Source organism: Stegostoma tigrinum, chromosome 44, assembly GCF_030684315.1.
Source record: "Stegostoma tigrinum isolate sSteTig4 chromosome 44, sSteTig4.hap1, whole genome shotgun sequence".
NCBI classification, from domain to species: Eukaryota; Metazoa; Chordata; class Chondrichthyes; order Orectolobiformes; family Stegostomatidae; genus Stegostoma; species Stegostoma tigrinum.
Window position 1 is genome coordinate 7,605,722 of NC_081397.1, and position 12,840 is coordinate 7,618,561.

At 49.9% G+C, this 12,840-nt stretch overlaps 1 protein-coding gene across 1 annotated transcript in view; it reads left to right on the plus strand.

Moving 5' to 3' along the window:
• The window catches only part of LOC132206954 (uncharacterized), a 622,337-nt gene that overhangs the window by 540,888 nt on the left and 68,609 nt on the right, over nucleotides 1-12,840 (plus strand). The window lies entirely within an intron of this gene.

Sequence of the window (12,840 nt, forward strand, 5' to 3'; positions counted from 1 at the left end):
TGGGATGCAGTGACTGAGGGAAATGACATGCAGTGACTGAGGGTAATGAGACGCAGTGACTGAGTGAAATGTGATGCAGTGACTGAGTGAAATGTGATGCAGTGACTGAGTGAAATGTGATGCAGTGACTGAGTGAAATGGGATGCAGTGACTGAGTGAAATGGGATGCAGTGACTGACAGCAGTGGGATGCAGTGACTGAGGGAAATCGGATGAAGTGACTGAGTGAAATGGGATGCAGTGACTGACTGAAATGGGAGGTAGTGAGTGACTGAATTGGGAGGCGGTGACTGAGTGAATTGGGAGGCAGTGACTGAGTGAAGTGGGAGGCTGTGACTGAGTGAAATGTGGTGCAGTGACTGACTGAAATGGGATGCTGTGACGGAGGGAAAGGAGATGCAGAGACTGAGGGAAAGGAGATGCTGTGACCATGGGAAATGGGATGCAGTGAGTGTGGGAAATTGAATGCATCGTCTGTGAGATACGGGAAACAGTGACTAATGGAAATGGGATGCAGTGACTGAGTGAAATGGGATGCAGTGACTGAGGGAAATGGGATGCAGTGACTGATTGACATGGGAAGCAGTGACTGAGGGCCATGGGATGCAGTGACTGAGGGACATGGGAGGTAGTGACTGAGTGAAATGAGATGCACTGTCTGAGTGAAATGGGCCGCAGTGCCCGAGTGAAATGGGCCGCAGTGCCCGAGTGAAAAGGGCCGCAGTGCCCGAGTGAAATGGGATGCCATGCCTGAGGGTGATGTAATGCAGTACCTGAGTGAAATGTGATGTCGTGACTATGGGGAATAGGGTGTGGTGACTGATGGAAATTGATTCACCGTCTCAATTGAATAGGAATCACTGTCTCCGTTAAATGGGATGCAGTGACTGAGGGAAATGAGATGCAGTGACTGAGGGAAATGAGATGCAGTGACTGTGGGGAAATGGGATGCTGTGACTGTGGGGAAATGGGATGCTGTGACTGTGGGAAATGTGATGCTGTGACTGTGGGAAATGGGATGCTGTGACTGAGTGAAATGGGAAGCTGTGACTGAGTGAAATGGGATGCAGTGCCTGAGTGAAATGTCATGCTGTGACTGTGGGGAATAGGGTGTGGTGACAGATGGAAATTGATTCACGTCTCACTTGAATAGGATTCACTGTCTCCGTTAAATGGGATGCAGTGACTGAGGGACAGGAGGTGCCGTGACTGATGGAAAGGAGGTGCAGTGACTGAGGGAAAGGAGATGCAGTGACTGAGGGAAAGGAGATGTAGTGACTGAGGGAAAGGAGATGCAGTGACTGACTGAAAAGGGAGGGAGTGACTGACTGAAATGGGATGCAGTGACTTAACGAAATGAGATGCAGTGACTGAGCGAAATGAGATGCAGTGACTGAGTGAAATGAGATGCACTGACTGAGTGAAATGGGATGCACTGGCTGCGTGAAATGGGATGCACTGGCTGCGTGAAATGGGATGCACTGGCTGCGTGAAGTGGGATGCAGTGACTGAGGGAAATCGGATGCAGTGACTGAGGGAAATGGAATGCAGTGACTGAGGGAAATGGAATGCAGTGACTGACTGAAATGGGAGGCAGTGACTGAGTGAAGTGGGATGCAGTGACTGAGTGAAGTGGGAGCCAGTGACTGACTGAAATGTGGTGCAGTGACTGAGTGAAATGCGGTGCAGTGACTGAGTGAAATGCAATGCAGTGACTGAGGGAAATGGGACGCAGTGACTGAGGGAAATGGGACGCAGTGACTGAGTGTAATGCGATGCAGTAACTAAGGAAAGCACATGCAGTGACTATGGGAAATGGGATGCACTGACTGAGTGAGATGGGGTTCTCAGACTGAGTGAAATGTGATGCAGTGACTGAGAGGAAAGGAGATGCACTGACTGACTGAAATGGGAGGGAGTGACTGACTGAATTTGGGAGTTGTGACTGACTGAAATGGGAGAGAGAGACTGACTGAAATGGGAGGCAGTGACTGAGTGAAGTGGGATGCAATGACTGAGTGAAATGGGAGGCAGTGAGTGATTGAAATGGGAGGCAGTGACTGAGTGACATGTGGTGCAGTGACTGAGTGAAATGTGGTGCAGTGACTGAGTGAAATGCGATGCAGTGACTGAGTGAAATGAGATGCAGTGACTGAGTGAAATGAGATGCAGTGCCTGAGTGAAATGGGCCGCAGTGCCTAAGTGAACTGGGCCCCAGTGCCTGAGTGAAATGGGATGCAGTGCCTGAGTGAAATGGGATGCAGTGCCTAAGGGTAATGGGATGCGGTGACTGAGGGTAATGGGATGCGGTGACTGAGGGAAATGGAATGCAGTGACTGACTGAAATGGGAGGCAGTGACTGAGTGAAGTGGGATGCAGTGCCTAAGTGAACTGGGCCCCAGTGCCTGAGTGAAATGGGATGCAGTGCCTGAGTGAAATGGGATGCAGTGCCTAAGGGTAATGGGATGCGGTGACTGAGGGTAATGGGATGCGGTGACTGAGTGAAATGCGATGCGGTGACTGAGTGAAATGGGATGCAGTGACTGAGTGAAATGGGAGGGAATGAGTGACTGAATTTGGGAGGCAGTGACTGAGTGAAGTGGGAGGCAGTGACTGAGAGCAGTGGGAGGCAGTGCCTGAGGGAAATGGGAAGCAGTGCCTGAGGGAAATGGGATGCAGTGACTGAGTGAAATGGGATGCAGTGACTGAGTGAAATGCGATGCAGTGACTGAGGTAAAGGAGATGCAGAGACTGAGGGAAAGGAGATGCTGTGACCATGGGAAATGGGATGCAGTGAGTGTGGGAAATTGAATGCATCGTCTGTGAGATACGGGAAACAGTGACTGATGGAAATGTGATGCAGTGATTGAGTGAAATGGGATGCAGTGACTGAGTGAAATGTGATGCAGTGACTGCTTGAAATGGGATGCAGTGACTGAGGGAAATGGGATGGAGTGACTGAGGGAAATGGGATGCAGTGACTGAGTGAAATAGGATGCAGTGACTGCTTGAAATGGGATGCAGTGACTGAGTGAAATGTGATGCAGTGACTGAGTGCAATCGGATGCAGTGACTGAGTGAAATGCGATTTAGTCACTGAGTGAAATGGAATGCAGTCGCTGAGTGAAATGGGATGCATCACTGAGTACAATGGGATGCAGTGACTGGGTGAAATGGGATGCAGTCACTGAGTGAAATCGGATGCAGTGACTGAGGGAAATGGGATGCACTGACCGAGTGAAATGAGATGCAGTGACTGATGGAAATGGGATGCAGTGACTGAGGGAAATGGGGTGCAGAATTTGTTGGAAGAAGGATGCAATCACTGAGTGAAATGAGATGATGAGACTGAGGGCAAGGAGATGCTGTGACTATGTGAAATGGGATGCACTGAGTGTGGGAAATTGAATGCAGCGTCTGGGAGATACGGAAAACAGTGACTGATGGAAATGGGATGCAGTAAATGTGTTGAAGGAGTTGCAGTGACTGAGTGAAATGGGATGCAGTGACTGAGTGAAATGAGATGCAGTGACTGAGTGAAATGAGATGCAGTGCCTGAGTGAAATGGGCCGCAGTGCCTGAGTGAAATGGGCCCCAGTGCCTGAGTGAACTGGGCCCCAGTGCCTGAGTGAAATGGGATGCAGTGCCTGAGTGAAATGGGATGCAGTGCCTAAGGGTAATGGGATGCGGTGACTGAGGGTAATGGGATGCGGTGACTGAGTGAAATGCGATGCGGTGACTGAGTGAAATGGGATGCAGTGACTGAGTGAAATGGGAGGGAATGAGTGACTGAATTTGGGAGGCAGTGACTGAGTGAAGTGGGAGGCAGTGACTGAGAGCAGTGGGAGGCAGTGACTGAGAGCAGTGGGAGGCAGTGACTGAGAGCAGTGGGAGGCAGTGACTGAGGGAAATGGGAAGCAGTGCCTGAGGGAAATGGGATGCAGTGACTGAGTGAAATGGGATGCAGTGACTGAGTGAAATGCGATGCAGTGACTGAGGTAAAGGAGATGCAGAGACTGAGGGAAAGGAGATGCTGTGACCATGGGAAATGGGATGCAGTGAGTGTGGAAAATTGAATGCATCGTCTGTGAGATACGGGAAACAGTGACTGATGGAAATGGGATGCAGTAAATGTGTTGAAGGAGTTGCAGTGACTGAGTGAAATGGGATGCAGTGACTGAGTGAAATGGGATGCAGTGACTGAGTGAAATGGGATGCAGTGACTGAGTGAAATGGGATGCAGTCACTGAGTGAGATGGGATGCATCACTGAGTGAAATGGGATGCAGTGACTGATGGAAATTGGATGCAGTGACATAGTGACATGAGATGCAGTGACTGAGTGAAATGAGATGCAGTGTCTGATTGAAATGTGATGCAGTGACTGAGGGAAATGGGATGCAGTGACTGAGGTACTGGGAAGGAGTGACTGAGTGAAATGCGATGCACTGACTGAGTGAAATGAGATGCACTGACTGATGGAAATTGGATGCGGTGACAGAGCGACATGAGCTGCAGTGACTGAGTGAAATGAGAAGCATTGAATGCACTGTCTGTGAGATACGGGAAACAGTGACTGATGGAAATGGGATGCAGTGACTGTGGTGAAGGGGATGCAGCGACTGAGTGAAATGGGATGCAGTGACTGTGTGAAACGTGATGCAGTGACTGTGTGAAACGTGATGCAGTGACTGAGTGAAATGTGATGCAGTGACTGAGTGAAATGTGATGCAGTGACTGAGAGAAATGTGATGCAGTGACTGAGTGAAATGGGATGCAGTGACTGAGTGAAATGCGATGCAGTGACTGCGTGAAATGTGATGCAGTGACAGAGTGAACTCTGATGCAGTGACAGAATGAAATGGGATGCAGTGACAGAGTGTAATGTGATGCCGTGACTGTGGGGAATTGGGTGCGGTGACTGAGTGAAATTGGATGCAATGACTGTGGGAAATGGGATGTCGTGACTGAGAGAAATGGGATGCTGTGACTGAGTGAAATGGGGTGCAGTGACCGTGGGAAATGGGATGCAGTGACTGAGGTACTGGGAAGGAGTGACTGAGTGAAATGCGATGCACTGACTGAGTGAAATGAGATGCACTGACTGAGTGAAATGAGATGCACTGACTGATGGAAATTGGATGCGGTGACAGAGCGACATGAGCTGCAGTGACTGAGTGAAATGAGAAGCATTGAATGCACTGTCTGTGAGATACGGGAAACAGTGACTGATGGAAATGGGATGCAGTGACTGTGGTGAAGGGGATGCAGCGACTGAGTGAAATGGGATGCAGTGACTGTGTGAAACGTGATGCAGTGACTGAGTGAAATGTGATGCAGTGACTGAGAGAAATGGGATGCAGTGACTGAGTGAAATGGGATGCAGTGACTGAGTGAAATGCGATGCAGTGACTGCGTGAAATGTGATGCAGTGACAGAGTGAACTCTGATGCAGTGACAGAATGAAATGGGATGCAGTGACAGAGTGTAATGTGATGCCGTGACTGTGGGGAATTGGGTGCGGTGACTGAGTGAAATTGGATGCAATGACTGTGGGAAATGGGATGTCGTGACTGAGAGAAATGGGATGCTGTGACTGAGTGAAATGGGGTGCAGTGACCGTGGGAAATGGGATGCTGTGACTGAGAGAAATGGGATGCTGTGACTGAGAGAAATGGGATGCTGTGACTGAGTGAAATGGGGTGCAGTGACCGTGGGAAATGGGATGCAGTGTCTGAGTGAAATGGGATGCAGTGACTGAGGGAAATGGGATGCAGTGACTGAGGGACAGGAGATGCAGTGACTGTGGGAAATGAGATGCAGTGACTGACTGAACTGGGAGGTCGTGACTGACTGAAATGGGAGGCAGCGACCGACAGAATTCTGGAGGCAGTGACTGAGTGAAATGGGATGCAGTGACTGATTGAAATGGGATGCAGTGACTGAGGGAAATGGGATGCAGTGACTGTGGGGAATATTGCGCGGTGACTGATGGAAATCGATTCACTGTCTCAGTTGAATAGGATTCACTCTCTCCATTAAATGGGATGCAGTGACTGAGTGAAATGGGATGCAGTGACTGTGGGAAATAGGATGTAGTGACTGAGAGAAATGGGATGCAGTGACTGTGGGAAATGGGATGCAGTGTCTGAGTGAAATGGGATGCAGTGACTGAGGGAAATGGGGTGCAGTGACTGAGTGAAATGGGATGCAGTGACTGAGTGAAATGGGATGCAGTGACTGAGTGAAATGGGATGCAGTGACTGAGGGAAATGGGATGCAGTGACTGACTGAAATGGGCTGCAGTGACTGAGTGAAATGGGATGCAGTGACTGACTGTAATGTGATGCCGTGACTGTGGGGAATTGGGTGCGGTGACTGAGTGAAATTGGATGCAATGACTGTGGGAAATGGGATGTCGTGACTGAGAGAAATGGGATGCTGTGACTGAGTGAAATGGGGTGCAGTGACCGTGGGAAATGGGATGCAGTGTCTGAGTGAAATGGGATGCAGTGTCTGAGTGAAATGGGATACTGTGACTGAGTGAAATGGGATGCAGTGACTGATGGAAAGGAGATGCAGTACCTGACGGAACTTGATTGCAGCGTCAGTTGAGAAACGGGATGCAGTGACTGCGTGAAATGGGATGCAGTGACTGCGTGAAATGGGATGCAGTGAATGAGTGAAGTGAGATGCAGTGACTGATGGAAAGGAGATGCAGTGACTGTGTGAAATGTGATGCTTTGACTGCGTGAAATGGGATGCAGTGACTGCGTGGCATGGGATGCAGTGACTGCGTGGCATGGGATGCAGTGACTGCGTGAAATTGGATGCAGTGACTGAGGGAAATAGTATGCAGTGACTGAGTGAAATAGGATGCCCTGACTGAGTGAAATAGGATGCCCTGACTGAGTGAAATAGGATGCCCTGACTGAGTGAAATAGGATGCTCTGACTGAGTGAAATGTGATGCAGTGACTGACGGAAATTGAATGCACTGACGGATGGAAATTGAATGCAGTGAGAGAGTGAAATTGGCTGCAATGACTGTGGGAAATGGGTTGCAGTGACTGAGAGAATTGGGATGCAGTGACTGAGTGAAATGGGATGCTGTGACTGAGTGAAATTGGATGCAGTAACAGAGTGGAATGCATTGCAGTGACTGATGGAAATTGAATCCAGTGACTGAGTGAAATCGAATGCCGTGACTGATGGAAATTGAATGCAGTGACTGAGGGCAATGGGATGCACTGTCTCAGTTCAATGAGAATCACTGTCTCAGTTAAGTGGGATGCAGTGACTGAGTGAAATGGGATGCAGTGACTGAGTGAAATGGGATGCAGTGACTGAGTGAAATGGGATGCAGTGACTGAGTGAAATGGGATGCTGTGACTGAATGAAATGGGATGCTGTGACTGAGGGAAATGGGATGCAGTGACTGAGGGACAGGAGGTGCCGTGACTGAGGGAAAGTAGATGCAGTGACTGTGGGAAATGAGATGCAGTGACTGACTGAACTGGGAGGTCGTGACTGGCTGAAATGGGAGGCAGCGACCGACAGAATTCTGGAGGCAGTGACTGAGTGAAATGTGATGCAGTGACTGATTGAAATGGGATGCAGTGACTGAGGGAAATGGGATGCAGTGACTGAGGGAAATGGGATGCAGTGACTGTCTGAAATGGGAGGTAGTGACTGACTGAAATGGGAGGCAGTGACTGAGTGAAGTGGGATGCAGTGACTGAGGGAAATGTGATGCAGTCACTGAGGGAAATGTGATGCAGTCACTGAGGGAAATGAGATGCAGTGACTGAGGGTAATGTGATGCAGTGACTGAGTGAAATGGGATGCTGAGGCTGACGGCAATGGGATGCACTGTCTCAGTCCAATGAGATGCACTGTCTCAGTTAAATGGGATGCAGTGACTGACTCAAATGGCATGCAGTGACTGAGGCAAATGGGATGCAGTGACTGGATGAAATTGGATGCAGTGACTGGATGAAATGGGATGCAGTGACTGGATGAAATGGGATGCACTGACTGAGGAAAATGGGATGCAGTGACTGAGGGAAATGGGATGCAGTGACAGAGGGAAATGGGACGCAGTGACTGAGGGTAATGTGATGCCGTGACTGTGGGGAATATTGCGCGGTGACTGATGGAAATCGATTCGCTGTCTCAGTTGAATAGGATTCACTCTCTCCATTAAATGGGATGCAGTGACTGAGCGAAATGGGATGCAGTGACTGTGGGAAATAGGATGTAGTGACTGAGAGAAATGGGATGCAGTGTCTGAGTGAAATGGGATGCAGTGTCTGACTGTAATGTGATGCCGTGACTGTGGGGAATTGGGTGCGGTGACTGAGTGAAATTGGATGCAATGACTGTGGGAAATGGGATGTAGTGACTGAGTGAAATGGGATGCTGTGACTGAGTGAAATGGGGTGCAGTGACCGTGGGAAATGGGATGCAGTGTCTGAGTGAAATGGGATGCAGTGTCTGAGTGAAATGCGATACTGTGACTGAGTGAAACGGTATGCAGTGACTGATGGAAAGGAGATGCAGTACCTGACGGAACTTGAATGCAGCGTCAGTTGAGAAACGGGATGCAGTGACTGCGTGAAATGGAATGCAGTGACTGCGTGAAATGGAATGCAGTGACTGCGTGAAATGGGATGCAGTGAATGAGTGAAGTGAGATGCAGTGACTGATGGAAAGGAGATGCAGTGACTGAGGGAAGTGGGATGCAGTGACTGAGTGAAGTGGGATGCAGTGACTGAGTAAAGTGGGATGCAGTGACTGAGGGAAATGGGATGCAGTGACTGAGGGAAATGGGATGCAGTGACTGTCTGAAATGGGAGGTAGTGACTGTCTGAAATGGGAGGCAGTGACTGAGTGAAGTGGGAGGCAGTGACTGAGTGAAGTGGGATGCAGTGACTGAGGGAAATCGGATGCAGTGAGTGAGGGAAATGGGAGGAAGTGACTGACTGAAATGGGAGGAAGTGACTGACTGAAATGGGATGCAGTGCCTGAGTGAAATGGGATGCAGTGCCTGAGTGAAATGGGATGCAGTGCCTGAGTGAAATGGGATGCAGTGCCTGGGTGAAATGGGATGCAGTGACTGGGTGAAATGAGAGGGAGTGACTGAGTGAAGTGGGAGGCAGTGACAGAGGGTAATGGGATGCAGTGACAGAGGGTAATGGGATGCAGTGACAGAGGGTAATGGGATGCAGTGACAGAGGGTAATGGGATGCAGTGACTGAGCGTAATGGGATGCAGTGACTGAGCGTAATGGGATGCAGTGACTGAGCGTAATGGGATGCAGTGACTGAGCGAAATGGGATGCAGTGACTGAGGGTAATGTGATACAGTGACTGAGTGAAACGCGATGCTGTGACTGAGGAAGGGACATGGAGTGACTGAGTGAAATGGGGTGCTGAGACTGAGTGAATTGGGATGCAGTGACTGAGTGAATTGGGATGCAGTGACTGAGTGAAATGGGATGCAGTGATTGAGGGAAATAAGATGCAGTGACTGAAGGAAATGAGATGCAGTGACTGAGGGATTGGAGATGCAGTGACTTGGAAATGGAATGCTGTGACTGAGGGCAATGGGATGCACTGTCTCAGTTCAGTGAGATGCACTGTCTCTGTTAAATGGGATGCAGTGACTGAGTCAAATGGGATGCAGTGACTGGATGAAATGGGATGCAGTGACTGGATGAAATGGGATGCAGTGACTGGATGAAATGGGATGCAGTGACTGGATGAAATGGGATGCAGTGACTGGATGAAATGGGATGCAGTGACTGAGTGAAATGGGATGCAGTGACTGAGGGAAATGGGACGCAGTGACTGAGTGTATTGGGACGCAGTGACTGAGGGTAATGTGATGCCATGACTGTGGGAATATTGCGCGGTGACTGATGGAAGTCGATTCGCTGTCTCAGTTGAATCGGATTCACTCTCTCCATTAAATGGGATGCAGTGACTGAGTGAAATGGGATGCAGTGTCTGACTGTAATGTGATGCCGTGACTGTGGGAAATGGGATATAGTGACTGAGAGAAATGGGATGCAGTCACTGAGGGAAATGAAATGCAGGGACGGAGGGTAATGAGACGCAGTGACTGAAGGAAATGCGATGCAGTGACTGTGGGAAATGGGATGCACTGACTGAGTGAAATGCGATGCAGTGAGTGAAGTAAAGGAGATGCAGTGACTTGGGGAAATGGGTTGCAATGACTAGGGGAAATGGGTTGCAGTGACTGTGGGTAATGGGCTGCAGTGCCTGAGGGAAATGGGCTGCAGTGCCTGAGGGAAATGGGCTGCAGTGCCTGAGTGAAATGGGATGCAGTGCCTGAGTGAAATGGGCTGCAGTGCCTGAGTGAAATGGGCTGCCGTGCCTGAGTGAAATGGGATGCAGGGCCTGAATGAAATGGGATGCAGGGCCTGAGTGAAATGGGATGCAGTGACTGAGGGATAATGGGATGCAGTGACTGATGGAAATGGGATGCACTGACTGAACGAAATGAGATGCAGTGACTGAGGGAAATGAGATGCAGTGACTGAGGAAAATGAGATGCAGTGACTGAGGGACAGGTGGTGTCGTGACTGAGGGACAGGAGGTGCCGTGACTGAGGGACAGGAGGTGCCGTGACTGAGGGACAGGAGATGCCGTGACTGTGGGAAATGAGATGCAGTGACTGTGGGAAAGGAGACGCAGTGACTGTGGGAAATGGGTTGCAGTGACTGTGAGAAAAGTTTGCAGTGACTGTGGGAAAAGGGAGGCAGTGACTGAGTGAAATGTGATGCAGTGACTGAGTGAAATGGGATGCAGTGACTGAGTGAAATGGGATGCAGTGACTGAATGAAATGGGATGCAGTGACTGAGGGAAATGGGATGCAGTGACTCAGGGAAATGGGACGCAGTGACTGAGGGTAATGGGACACAGTGACTGAGGGAAGTGAGATGCAGTGACTGAGGGAAGTGAGATGCAGTGACAGAGGGAAAGGAGATGCAGTGACTGAGGGAAAGGAGATGCAGTGACTGTGGGAAATGAGATGCAGTGCCTGAGTGAAATGGGATGCACTGCCTGAGTGAAATGGGATGCTGTGACTGAGTAAAATAGGATGCAGTCACTGTGGGAAATGAGTTGCAGTGACTGTACGAAAAGGTTGCAGTGACTGAGGGATTTGGGATGCAGTGACTGAGGAAAGGACATGCAGTTAATATGGGAAATGGGTTGCACTGACTGAGTGAGATGGGGTGCTCAGACGGAGTGAAATGTGATGCAGTGACTGAGGGAAAGGAGATGCAGTGACTGTGGGAAATGGAATGCTGTTACTGAGCGTAATGGGATGCTGTGACTGAGTGTATTGGGATGCTGTGACTGAGAGAAATGGGATGCTGTGTCTGAGTGAAATGGGATGCTGTGACTGTGGGAATTGGGTTGCAGTGACTGTGGGAAACGTTTGCTGTGACTGTGGGAAACGTTTGCTGTGACTGTGGGAAACGTTTGCTGTGACTGTGGGAAACGGGAGGCAGTGACTGAGGGAAACGGGAGGCAGTGACTGAGTGAAGTGGGAGGCAGTGACTGAGTGAAGTGGGAGGCAGTGACTGAGTGAAGTGGAATGCAGTGACTGAGTGAAGTGGAATGCAGTGACTGAGTGAAGTGGAATGCAGTGACTGAGGGAAATGGGATGCAGTGACTGTGGGAAATGGGATATAGTGACTGAGAGAAATGGGATGCAGTCACTGAGGGAAATGAAATGCAGGGACTGAGGGTAATGAGATGCAGTGACTGAAGGAAATGTGATGCAGTGACTGTGGGAAATGGGATGCAGTGACTGAAGTAAAGGAGATGCAGTGACTTGGGGAAATGGGTTGCAGTGACTAGGGGCAATGGGTTGCAGTGACTGTGGGAAATGGGTTGCAGTGACTGTGGGAAATGGGTTGCAGTGACTGAGGGAAATGGGTTGCAGTGACTGAGGGAAATGGGCGGCAGTGCCTGAGTGAAATGGGCGGCAGTGCCTGAGTGAAATGGGCGGCAGTGCCTGAGTGAAATGGGCGGCAGTGCCTGAGTGAAATGGGCGGCAGTGCCTGAGTGAAATGGGATGCAGTGCCTGAGTGAAATGGGATGCAGTGCCTGAGTGAAATGGGATGCAGTGCCTGAGTGAAATGGGATGCAGTGCCTGAGTGAAATGGGATGCAGTGACTGAGTGAAATGGGACGCAGTGACTGAGTGCAATGGGACGCAGTGACTGAGGATAATGTGATACCGTGACTGTGGGGAATATTGCGCGGTGACTGATGGAAATGGATTTGCTGTCTCAGTTGAATAGGATTCACTCTCTCCATTAAATGGGATGCTGTGACTGAGGGAAATGGGATGCAGTGACTGTGGGAATTGGGTTGCAGTGACTATAGGAAAAGGTTGCAGTGACTGAGGGAAATGGGATGCAGTGACTGAGGGAAATGGGATGCAGTGTCTGAGGGAAATGGGAGGCAGTGACTCTGGGAAATGGGATGCACTGACTGAGGGAAAGGAGATGCAGTGACTTACTGAAATGGGAGGTAATGACTGACTGAAATGGGAGGGAGTGACTGAGTGAAATGGGAGGCAGTGTCTGAGTGAAGTGGGAGGCAGTGACCGAGTGAAATGTGATGCATTCACTGAGTGAAATGTGATGCAGTCACTGAGGGAAATGAGATGCAGTGACTGAGGGTAATGTGATGCAGTGGCTGAGTGAAATGCGATGCTGTGACTGAGGAAGGGACATGCAGTGACTGAGTGAAATGGGGTGCTGAGACTCGGTGAAATGTGATGCAGTGACTGAGTGAAATG